Genomic DNA, 13,402 nt, shown 5'->3' on the forward strand with positions numbered 1-13,402 from the left:
TGTCCAACTCACACCATCAACAGGACAATACCTGGACTCTGAAGACAGGCTGCTGGCATCCAGGATACTTCTGTCACATGGGAAGGCACATGGTCAGCATCTCCTGGGCCTTCTTTCCTGGGTTTCATTGCTTTTAGCTTCTGGCTTCAGTGACTTCCCCTCTCAGCTTCTGTGGGTCCTCTCTTAGCTTCTCTGGGGCTTTTTTCATGAGCTTCTCTCAATTTAATCTCTTAGCTTCTCAGAGCTCTCTGGGCTTTTCTTGTTTGTCCTTTATCCTCTTATAAAGGACTCCAGCAAGAGGACCAAGACCCACCCCGAATGAGGCATGTCACATCTCAATTGAAATAACCTAATCAAAAGTTCCCACCCACAATAAGCCTACACCCACAGGAATGGACTAAAAGAACATGGCCGGAGGAGGCGGGGCAAGATGGCAGACTGGTGAGCTGTATGTTTTAGTTACTCCTCCAGGAAAGTAGGTAAAAAGCCAGGAACTGCGTGGACTGGACACCACAGAGCAATCTGTCTTTGGGCATACTTCATACAACACTCATGAAAACGTGGAACTGCTGAGATCACCGAAATCTGTAAGTTTTTGCGGCCAGGGGACCCGCGCCCCTCCCTGCCAGGCTCAGTCCCGGGGGAGGAGGGGCTGTCAGCTCCAGGAAGGAGAAGGGAGAATTGCAGTGGCTGCTCTCATCGGAAACTCATTCTACTGATTCAAACTCCAACCATAGATAGACTGAGGCCAGACACCAGAGACTCTGAGAGCAGCCAGCCCAGCAGAGAGGAGACGGGCATAGAAGGAAAACAACACGAGAAGCTCCAAAGTAAAAGCAGAGGATTTTTGGAGTTCTGGTGAACACAGAAAGGGGAAGGGCGGAGATCAGGCCTTGAGGCGCATATGCAAATCCCAAAGCAAGGCTGATCTCTCTGCCCAGGGCACCTTTCCTTAATGGCCCTGGTTGCTTTGTCTATTAGCATTTCAATAACCCATTAGATCTCTGAGGAGGGCCGTTTTTTTGTTTTTTTTTTTTTTTTTAAATCCTTTTTGCTTTTTCTAAAACAATTACTCTAAGAAGCTCAATACAGAAAGCTTCAAAGAATTGAAATTTGGGCACGTCAAGTCAAGAGCAAAAATAAGAGAGCTCTGAGACAAAAGGCAATAATCCAGTGGCTGAGAAAATTCACTAAACAACACAACTTCCCAAGAAAAGGGGGGTGTCCGCTCACAGCCACCATCCTGGTGGACAGGAAACACTCCTGCCCATCGCCAGCCCCATAGCCCAGAGCTGCCCCAGACAACCCAGTGTGACGGAAGTGCTTCAAATAACAGGCACACACCACAAAACTGGGCGTGGACATTAGCCTTCCCTGCAACCTCAGCTGAATGTCCCAGAGCTGGGAAGGGGGAGCAGTGTGAATTAACAGAGCCCCATTCAGCCATCATTTGAGCAGACTGGGAGCCTCCCAACACAGCCCAGCAGCCCAGAACTGCCCTGGGGGGACGGCACTCACCTGTGACATAGCACAGTCATCCCTCAACAGAGGACCCGGGGTGCACAGCCTGGAAGAGGGGCCCACTTGCAAGTCTCAGGAGCCATACGCCAATACCAAAGACTTGTGGGTCAGTGGCAGAGACAAACTGTGGCAGGACTGAACTGAAGGATTAGACTATTGCAGTAGCTTTAAAACTCTAGGATCATCAGGGAGATTTGATTGTTAGGGCCACCCCCCCTCCCCGACTGCCCAGAAACACGCCCCACATACAGGGCAGGCAACACCAACTACACACGCAAGCTTGGGACACCAATTGGGCCCCACAAGACTCACTCCCCCACTCACCAAAAAGGCTAAGCAGGGGAGATCTGGCTTGTGGAGAACAGGTGGCTCGTGGACGCCACCTGCTGGTTAGTTAGAGAAAGTGTACTCCACGAAGCTGTAGATCTGATAAATTAGAGATAAGGACTTCAACTGGTCTACAAACCCTAAAAGAACCCTATCAAGGACAGCAAATGCCACGAGGCCAAAAACAACAGAAAATTATAAAGCATATGAAAAAACCAGACGATATGGATAACCCAAGCCCAAGCACCCAAATCAAAAGACCAGAAGAGACACACCTAGAGCAGCTACTCAAAGAACTAAAGATGAACAATGAGACCCTAGTACGGGATATGAAGGAAATCAAGAAGACCCTAGAAGAGCATAAAGAAGACATTGCAAGACTAAATAAAAAAATGGATGATCTTATGGAAATTAAAGAAACTGTTGACCAAATTAAAAAGATTCTGGACACTCATAGTACAAGACTAGAGGAAGTTGAACAACGAATCAGTGACCTGGAAGATGACAGAATGGAAAATGAAAGCATAAAAGAAAGAATGGGGAAAAAAATTGAAAAACTCGAAATGGACCTCAGGGATATGATAGATAATATGAAGCGTCCGAATATAAGACTCATTGGTGTCCCAGAAGGGGAAGAAAAGGGTAAAGGTCTAGGAAGAGTATTCAAAGAAATTGTTGGGGAAAACTTCCCAAATCTTCTAAACAACATAAATACACAAATCATAAATGCTCAGCGAACTCCAAATAGAATAAATCCAAAAAAACCCACTCCGAGACATATACTGATCACACTGTCAAACATAGAAGAGAAGGAGCAAGTTCTGAAAGCAGCAAGAGAAAAGCAATTCACCACATACAAAGGAAACAGCATAAGACTAAGTAGTGACTACTCAGCAGCCACCATGGAGGCGAGAAGGCAATGGCACGATATATTTAAAATTCTGAGAGAGAGGAATTTCCAGCCAAGAATACTTTATCCAGCAAAGCTCTCCTTCAAATTTGAGGGAGAGCTTAAATTTTTCACAGACAAACAAATGCTGAGAGAATTTGCTAACAAGAGACCTGCCCTACTGGAGATACTAAAGGGAGCCCTACAGACAGAGAAACAAAGACAGGACAGAGAGACTTGGAGAAAGGTTCAGTACTAAAGAGATTCGGTATGGGTACAATAAAGGATATTAATAGAGAGAGGGAAAAATATGGCAAACATAATCCAAAGGATAAGATGGCCGATTCAAGAAATGCCTTCACGGTTTTAACGTTGAATGTAAATGGATTAAACTCCCCAATTAAAAGATATAGATTCGCAGAATGGATCAAAAAAAATGAACCATCAATATGTTGCATACAAGAGACTCATCTTAGACACAGGGACACAAAGAAATTGAAAGTGAAAGGATGGAAAAAAATATTTCATGCAAGCTACAGCCAAAAGAAAGCAGGTGTAGCAATATTAATCTCAGATAAAATAGGCTTCAAATGCAGGGATGTTTTGAGAGACAAAGAAGGCCACTACATACTAATAAAAGGGGCAATTCAGCAAGAAGAAATAACAATCGTAAATGTCTATGCACCCAATCAAGGTGCCACAAAATACATGAGAGAAACATTGGCAAAACTAAAGGAAGCAATTGATGTTTCCACAATAATTGTGGGAGACTTCAACACATCACTCTCTCCTATAGATAGATCAACCAGACAGAAGACCAATAAGGAAATTGAAAACCTAAACAATCTGATAAATGAATTAGATTTAACAGACATCTACAGGACATTACATCCCAAATCACCAGGATACACATACTTTTCTAGTGCTCACGGAACTTTCTCCAGAATAGATCATATGCTGGGACATAAAACAAGCCTCAATAAATTTAAAAAGATTGAAATCATTCAAAGCACATTCTCTGACCACAATGGAATACAATTAGAAGTCAATAACCATCAGAGACTTAGAAAATTCACAAATACCTGGAGGTTAAACAACACACTCCTAAACAATCAGTGGGTTAAAGAAGAAATAGCAAGAGAAATTGCTAAATATATAGAGATGAATGAAAATGAGAACACAACATACCAAAACCTATGGGATGCAGCAAAAGCAGTGCTAAGGGGGAAATTTATAGCACTAAACGCATATATTAAAAAGGAAGAAAGAGCCAAAATCAAAGAACTAATGGATCAACTGAAGAAGCTAGAAAATGAACAGCAAACCAATCCTAAACCAAGTAGAAGAAAAGAAATAACAAGGATTAAAGCAGAAATAAATGACATAGAGAACAAAAAAACAATAGAAAGGATAAATATCACCAAAAGTTGGTTCTTTGAGAAGATCAACAAGATTGACAAGCCCCTAGCTAGACTGACAAAATCAAAAGAGAGAAGACCCATATAAACAAAATAATGAATGAAAAAGGTGACATAACTGCAGATCCTGAAGAAATTAAAAAAATTATAAGAGGATATTATGAACAACTGTATGGCAACAAACTGGATAATGTAGAAGAAATGGACAATTTCCTGGAAACATATGAACAACCTAGACTGACCAGAGAAGAAATAGAAGACCTCAACCAACCCATCACAAGCAAAGAGATCCAATCAGTCATCAAAAATCTTCCCACAAATAAATGCCCAGGGCCAGATGGCTTCACAGGGGAATTCTACCAAACTTTCCAGAAAGAACTGACACCAATCTTACTCAAACTCTTTCAAAACATTGAAAAAAATGGAACACTACCTAACTCATTTTATGAAGCTAACATCAATCTAATACCAAAACCAGGCAAAGATGCTACAAAAAAGGAAAACTACCGGCCAATCTCCCTAATGAATATAGATGCAAAAATCCTCAACAAAATACTTGCAAATCGAATCCAAAGACACATTAAAAAAATCGTACACCATGACCAAGTGGGGTTCATTCCAGGCATGCAAGGATGGTTCAACATCAGAAAAACAATCAATGTATTACAACACATTAAAAACTCGAAAGGGAAAAATCAATTGATCATCTCAATAGATGCTGAAAAAGCATTTGACAAAATCCAACATCCCTTTTTGATAAAAACACTTCAAAAGGTAGGAATTGAAGGAAACTTCCTCAACATGATAAAGAGCATATATGAAAAACCCACAGCCAGCATAGTACTCAATGGTGAGAGACTGAAAGCCTTCCCTCTAAGATCAGGAACAAGACAAGGATGCCCGCTGTCACCACTGTTATTCAACATTGTGCTGGAAGTGCTAGCCAGGGCAATCCGGCAAGACAAAGAAATAAAAGGCATCCAAATTGGAAAAGAAGAAGTAAAACTGTCATTGTTTGCAGATGATATGATCTTATATCTAGAAAACCCTGAGAAATCAACGATACACCTACTAGAGCTAATAAACAAATTTAGCAAAGTAGCGGGATACAAGATTAATGCACATAAGTCAGTAATGTTTCTATATGCTAGAAATGAACAAACTGAAGAGACACTCAAGAAAAAGATACCATTTTCAATAGCAACTAAAAAAATCAAGTACCTAGGAATCAACTTAACCAAAGATGTAAAAGACCTATACAAAGAAAACTACATAACTCTACTAAAAGAAATAGAAGGGGACCTTAAAAGATGGAAAAATATTCCATGTTCATGGATAGGAAGGCTAAATGTCATTAAGATGTCAATTCTACCCAAACTCATCTACAGATTCAATGCAATCCCAATCAAAATTCCAACAACCTACTTTGCAGACTTGGAAAAGCTAGTTATCAAATTTATTTGGAAAGGGAAGATGCCTCGAATTGCTAAAGACACTCTAAAAAAGAAAAACGAAGTGGGAGGACTTACACTCCCTGACTTTGAAGCTTATTATAAAGCCACAGTTGCCAAGACAGCATGGTACTGGCACAAAGATAGACATATAGATCAATGGAATCGAATTGAGAATTCAGAGATAGACCCTCAGATCTATGGCCGACTGATCTTTGATAAGGCCCCCAAAGTCACCGAACTGAGCCATAATGGTCTTTTCAACAAATGGGGCTGGGAGAGTTGGATATCCATATCCAAAAGAATGAAAGAGGACCCCTACCTCACCCCCTACACAAAAATTAACTCAAAATGGACCAAAGATCTCAATATAAAAGAAAGTACCATAAAACTCCTAGAAGATAATGTAGGAAAACATCTTCAAGACCTTGTATTAGGAGGCCACTTCCTAGACTTTACACCCAAAGCACAAGCAACAAAAGAGAAAATAGATAAATGGGAACTCCTCAAGCTTAGAAGTTTCTGCACCTCAAAGGAATTTCTCAAAAAGGTAAAGAGGCAGCCAACTCAATGGGAAAAAATTTTTGGAAACCATGTATCTGACAAAAGACTGATATCTTGCATATACAAAGAAATCCTACAACTCAATGACAATAGTACAGACAGCCCAATTATAAAATGGGCAAAAGATATGAAAAGACAGTTCTCTGAAGAGGAAATACAAATGACCAAGAAACACATGAAAAAATGTTCAGCTTCACTAGCTATTAGAGAGATGCAAATTAAGACCACAATGAGATACCATCTAACACCGGTTAGAATGGCTGCCATTAAACAAACAGGAAACTACAAATGCTGGAGGGGATGTGGAGAAATTGGAACTCTTATTCATTGTTGGTGGGACTGTATAATGGTTCAGCCACTCTGGAAGTCAGTCTGGCAGTTCCTTAGAAAACTAGATATAGAGCTACCATTCGATCCAGCGATTGCACTCCTCGGTATATACCCGGAAGATCGGAAAGCAGTGACACGAACAGATATCTGCACGCCAATGTTCATAGCAGCATTATTCACAATTGCCAAGAGATGGAAACAACCCAAATGTCCTTCAACAGATGAGTGGATAAATAAAATGTGGTATATACACACGATGGAATACTACGCGGCAGTAAGAAGGAACGATCTGGTGAAACATATGACAACATGGATGAACCTTGAAGACATAATGCTGAGCGAAATAAGCCAGGCACAAAAAGAGAAATATTATATGCTACCACTAATGTGAACTTTGAAAAATGTAAAACAAATGGTTTATAATGTAGAATGTAGGGGAACTAGCAGTAGAGAGCAATTAAGGAAGGGGGAACAATAATCCAGGAAGAACAGATAAGCTATTTAACGTTCTGGGGATGCCCAGAAATGACTATGGTCTGTTAATTTCTGATGGTTGTAGTAGGAACAAGTTCACTGAAATGTTGCTATATTATGTAACTTTCTTGGGGTAAAGTAGGAACATGTTGGAAGTTAAGCAGTTATCTTAGGTTAGTTGTCTTTTTCTTACTCCCTTGCTATGGTCTCTTTGAAATGCTCTTTTATTGTATGTTTGTTTTCTTTTTAACTTTTTTTTTCATACAGGTGATTTGAAAAAAGAAGGGAAAGTTAAAAAAATAAAAAAATAAAAAAATAAAAAAAAAAGATGTAGTGCCCCCTTGAGGAGCCTGTGGAGAATGCAGGGGTATTCGCCTACCCCACCTCCATGGTTGCTAACATGACCACAGACATAGGGGACTGGTGGTTTGATGGGTTGAGCCCTCTACCATAAGTTTTACCCTTGGGAAGACGGTTGCTGCAAAGGAGAGGCTAGGCCTCCCTGTATTTGTGCCTAAGAGTCTCCTCCTGAATGCCTCTTTGTTGCTCAGATGTGGCCCTCTCTCTCTGGCTAAGCCAACTTGAAAGGTGAAATCACTGCCCTCCCCCCTACGTGGGATCAGACACCCAGGGAAGTGAATCTCCCTGGCAACGTGGAATATGACTCCCAGGGAGGAATGTAGACCTGGCACCGTGGGACGGAGAACATCTTCTTGACCAAAAGGGGGATGTGAAAGGAAATGAAATAAGCTTCAGTGGCAGAGAGATTCCAAAAGGAACCGAGAGGTCACTCTGGTGGGCACTCTTATGCACACTTTAGACAACCCTTTTTAGGTTCTAAAGAATTGGGGTAGCTGGTGGTGGATACCTGAAACTATCAAACTACAACCCAGAACCCATGAATCTCGAAGACAGTTGTATAAAAATGTAGCTTATGAGGGGTGACAATGGGATTGGGAAAGCCATAAGGACCAAACACCACTTTGTCTAGTTTATGGATGGATGTGTAGAAAAGTAGGGGAAGGAAACAAACAGACAAAGGTACCCAGTGTTCTTTTTTACTTCAATTGCTCTTTTTCACTCTAATTATTATTCTTGTTATTTTTGTGTGTGTGCTAATGAAGGTGTCAGGGATTGATTTAGGTGATGAATGTACAACTATGTAATGGTACTGTAAACAATCGAAAGTACAATTTGTTTTGTATGACTGCGTGGTATGTGAATATATCTCAATAAAATGATGATTTAAAAAAAAAAAAAAAAAAAAAATGTAGCTTATGAGGGGTGACAATGGGATTGGGAAAGCCATAAGGACCAAACACCACTTTGTCTAGTTTATGGATGGATGTGTAGAAAAGTAGGGGAGGGAAACAGACAGACAAAGGTACCCAGTGTTCTTTTTTACTTCAATTGCTCTTTTTCACTCTAATTATTATTCTTGTTATTTTTGTGTGTATGCTAATGAAGGTGTCAGGGATTGATTTAGGTGATGAATGTACAACTATGTAATGGTACTGTAAACAATCGAAAGTACAATTTGTTTTGTATGACTGCGTGGTATGTGAATATATCTCAATAAAATGATTTAAAAAAAAAAAAATAAAAAAAAAAAAAAAATAAAAGAACATGGCCTTTTTGGGGGTACATAACAGCTTCAAACTACCACAAGCCTTAATACTGTTTATGATAGCTACCATGCTGAGATAGACAAGGACTGGAGAAATGTCATTTCCTTTGTTTAATCTGAGGAAGAACTATTCTTATGAGAGATTTTTTCACATCAACATTTTGTCATTGTCAGATCCAAGGGACAGCCCTTGTAATAACAAGGGATCACAAACTGGAACTGGCCACAGAATGTGACTCATTGCTCTTTTGTCTAGCCATAAGAAACCATTGCTAACAATGCTCTAGTAAAAGAATTACCTGTGATCAGTGAAGTTAGTAGTCATGTCATCATGTTTGTGGTAGAATTTGATGCATTCTTAAATGCATTCAATAATTTGAGAAGGGGAGTGAAAAAGGAAATGGGGTTAGAGGGAAGGGAGGGGCAGAGAGAGTGAGGGAGGGAGGGAGGGAGAGAGAGAGAGAGAGAGAGAAAATAGAGGCTGAGTATACAAAGGCGTTTCAACACCCATGTCCAAAAGAATTACATGGTCCAATGGAGGCCCAAATATACAAAGAATTGTAGCATTAGTTCAAAACATATTAAATTCCTGAAATTCAACTACTGTTGACATGCATTTTTAAAAATTCAGTTTTATTGAGTTATATTCACACACCATACAATCCATCCAAAGTATACAATCAATGGCTCACAGTATGACATGCATTTTAAAAAAGGCAATTTCATATGGCTCAACCTAGTACAATAATGAGATAAGCAGATGTTGTACAAATTGCATAAGTGAATCGGGATCTAAGTCTTGTTGGAGAGAAGAGACTATCAAGCTTCACAAACTGTATAGAACTGGAAGAAGAGGAGAAATCAAGTTTTCAATTGGCATTGGCAACTGATGTCTTAAACGTTTATGAATGCAGTTGATTTGGAAATCACGCTAGTGAAGACTCTAATCATAGGATTTCTGTGGCAAACCCCTTTGAAAAAGTGAAGAATATTGTGTTACATAAATATTTTCATTTTTGTCTCTGTTGTAAATTCACACCGGTTCTCTTAAAGGGTAGTACTAAGTTAACAGTGTGTGTGCTCAGCACATGTACTGCATGCAGAGTCCCAGACATACTGTTTATTTTATCGATCCCCACTCCCCCTTTTTTATAGTGGAAACTTCCATCTGGAGCCCTTCTCCCTCACACTCCAAACAGTCTGGTTGCTATTCTGACTTACTGTAAATCATCATCCTGCAACTTCTACTCACTGCTTCCCACCCCCTACTCCTTCAACATTGTTTTACTCCTCATTTGGGGTAATGCATCTTTAAATAGTTTCCCCAAATGACCCCTTGCTGTGTGAGCTCTTTGACATTGTGCATCTCTGAAAATATATTTAATCTGCCTTCACCATTGATTGGTATTTTACCATGTTCTAGAAGTCCAGGTTCAAAATTTCTCATCTTCAGGGCTTTTCTGACTTTGACTGTCCTCAAGCAAATACTGTTAGCAATTTTTTTCATATGACCCCTTAAGTTATATTCTACATATCTACAGATATATGCATGTGAGATATGTGCTTCATAGTATTTATAATATAATAGCTTTCTCTATATCATCTTTTATTAGCTTAACCATAGATCTTGTAAATCATTCCAAATTAACACTTGGAGAGCTGCCTCATTCTTATTAATAGGTGCATAGCATTTTATAGTATATATATGCCATCATTTATTTATTTAATGAGTCTTCTCTTTATATGAATTGTTTTTGTCAATTTTTTACTCTTCCAAAGAATACTATAATATATATATGTATGTGTGTATAGATAGATAGATAGATAGATAGACAGATAGATAGATAGATATATCTGTATATTTCCATAGGATAAATTCCTAGAAACAGAATTATTTGATCAAGATTATATGATTTTATTTTTAAAATTTATTTGGTCTATAGATATTCATGACTGTTTACATTATGAAATGTATCCTTTTCTTTATAAAATAACATTTGTCGGGAGGCGGGGCAAGATGGCAGACTGGTGAGCTGTATATTTTAGTTACTCCTCCAGGAAAGTAGGTAGAAAGCCAGGAACTGCGTGGACTGGACACCACAGAGGAATCTGTCTTTGGGCATACTTCATACAACACTCATGAAAATGTCGAACTGCTGAGATCAGCGAAATCTGTAAGTTTTTGCGGCCAGGGGACCCGCGCCCCTCCCTGCCAGGCTCAGTCCCGTGGGAGGAGGGGCTGTCAGCTCCGGGAAGGAGAAGGGCGAACTGCAGTGGCAGCCCTTATCGGAAACTCATTCTGCTGATCCAAACTCCAAACATAGATAGACGGAGACCAGACACCAGAGAATCTGAGAGCAGCCAGCCCAGCAGAGAGGAGACGGGCATAGAAAAAAAACAACAACACGAAAAACTCCAAAATAAAAGCAGAGGATTTTTGGAGTTCTGGTGAACACAGAAAGGGGAAGGGTGGAGCTCAGGCCTTGAGGCACATATGCAAATCCCGAAGAAAAGCTGATCTCTCTGCCCTGTGGACCTTTCCTTAATGGCCCTGGTTGCTTTGTCTATTAGCATTTCAATAACCCATTAGATCTCTGAGGAGCGCCCTTTTTTTTTTTTTTTTTTAATCCTTTTTTCTTTTTCTAAAACAATTACTCTAAGAAACCCAATACAGAAAGCTTCAAAGACTTTCAATTTGGGCACGTCAAGTCAAGAGCAGAACTAAGAGAGCTCTGAGACAAAAGGCAATAATCCAGTGGCTGAGAAAATTCACTAAACACCACAACTTCCCAAGAAAACGGGGGTGTCCGCTCACAGCCACCATCCTGGTGGACAGGAAACACTCCTGCCCATCGCCAGCCCCATAGCCCAGAGCTGCCCCAGACAACCCAGTGTGACGGAAGTGCTTCAAATAACAGGCACACACCACAAAACTGGGCGTGGACATTAGCCTTCCCTGCAACCTCAGCTGATTGTCCCAGAGTTGGGAAGGTGGAGCAGTGTGAATTAACAAAGCCCCATTCAGCCATCATTTCAGCAGACTGGGAGCCTCCCTACACAGCCCAGCAGCCCAGAACTGCCCTGGGGGGACAGCACTCACCTGTGACACAGCACAGTCATCCCTCAACAGAGGACCCGGGGTGCACAGCCTGGAAGAGGGGCCCACTTGCAAGTCTCAGGAGCCATACGCCAATACCAAGGACTTGTGGGTCAGTGGCAGAGACAAACTGTGGCAGGACTGAACTGAAGGATTAGACTATTGCAGCAGCTTTAAAACTCTAGGATCACCAGGGAGATTTGATTGTTAGGGCCACCCCCCCTCCCCGACTGCCCAGAAACACGCCCCATATACAGGGCAGGCAACACCAACTACACACGCAAGCTTGGTACACCAATTGGGCCCCACAAGACTCACTCCCCCACTCACCAAAAAGGCTAAGCAGGGGAGAACTGGCTTGTGGAGGACAGGTGGCTCGTGGACGCCACCTGCTGGTTAGTTAGAGAAAGTGTACTCCACGAAGCTGTAGATCTGATAAATTAGAGATAATGACTTCAATAGGTCTACAAACCCTAAAAGAACCCTATCAAGTTCAGCAAATGCCACGAGGCCAAAAACAACAGAAAATTATAAAGCATATGAAAAAACCAGACGATATGGATAACCCAAGCCCAAGCACCCAAATCAAAAGACCAGAAGAGACACAGCACCTAGAGCACCTACTCAAAGAACTAAAGATGAACAATGAGACCATAGTACAGGATATAAAGGAAATCAAGAAGACTCTAGAAGAGCATAAAGAAGACATTGCAAGACTAAATAAAAAAATGGATGATCTTATGGAAATTAAAGAAACTGTTGACCAAATTAAAAAGATTCTGGACACTCATAGTACAAGACTAGAGGAAGTTGAACAACGAATCAGTGACCTGGAAGATGACAGAATGGAAAATGAAAGCATAAAAGAAAGAATGGGGAAAAAAATTGAAAAAATCGAAATGGACCTCAGGGATATGATAGATAATATGAAACGTCCAAATATAAGACTCATTGGTGTCCCAGAAGGGGAAGAAAAGGGTAAAGGTCTAGGAAGAGTATTCAAAGAAATTGTTGGGGAAAACTTCCCAAATCTTCTAAACAACATAAATACACAAATCATAAATGCTCAGCGAACCCGAAATAGAATAAATCCAAAAAAACCCACTCCGAGACATATACTGATCACACTGTCAAACACAGAAGAGAAGGAGCAAGTTCTGAAAGCAGCAAGAGAAAAGCAATTCACCACATACAAAGGAAACAGCATAAGACTAAGTAGTGACTACTCAGCAGCCGCCATGGAGGCGAGAAGGCAGTGGCACGATATATTTAAAATTCTGAGTGAGAAAAATTTCCAGCCAAGAATACTTTATCCAGCAAAGCTCTCCTTCAAATTTGAGGGAGAGCTTAAATTTTTCACAGACAAACAAATGCTGAGAGAATTTGCTAACAAGAGACCTGCCCTACTGGAGATACTAAAGGGAGCCCTACAGACAGAGAAACAAAGACAGGACAGAGAGACTTGGAGAAAGGTTCAGTACTAAAGAGATTCGGTATGGGTACAATAAAGGATATTAATAGAGAGAGGGAAAAATATGGCAAACATAAACCAAAGGATAAGATGGCCGATTCAAGAAATGCCTTCACGGTTATAACGTTGAATGTAAATGGATTAAACTCCCCAATTAAAAGATATAGAATCGCAGAATGGATCAAAAAAAATGAACCATCAATATGTTGCATACAAGAGACTCATCTTAGACA

Source organism: Choloepus didactylus, chromosome X (genome assembly GCF_015220235.1).
Source record: "Choloepus didactylus isolate mChoDid1 chromosome X, mChoDid1.pri, whole genome shotgun sequence".
NCBI lineage: Eukaryota > Metazoa > Chordata > Mammalia > Pilosa > Megalonychidae > Choloepus > Choloepus didactylus.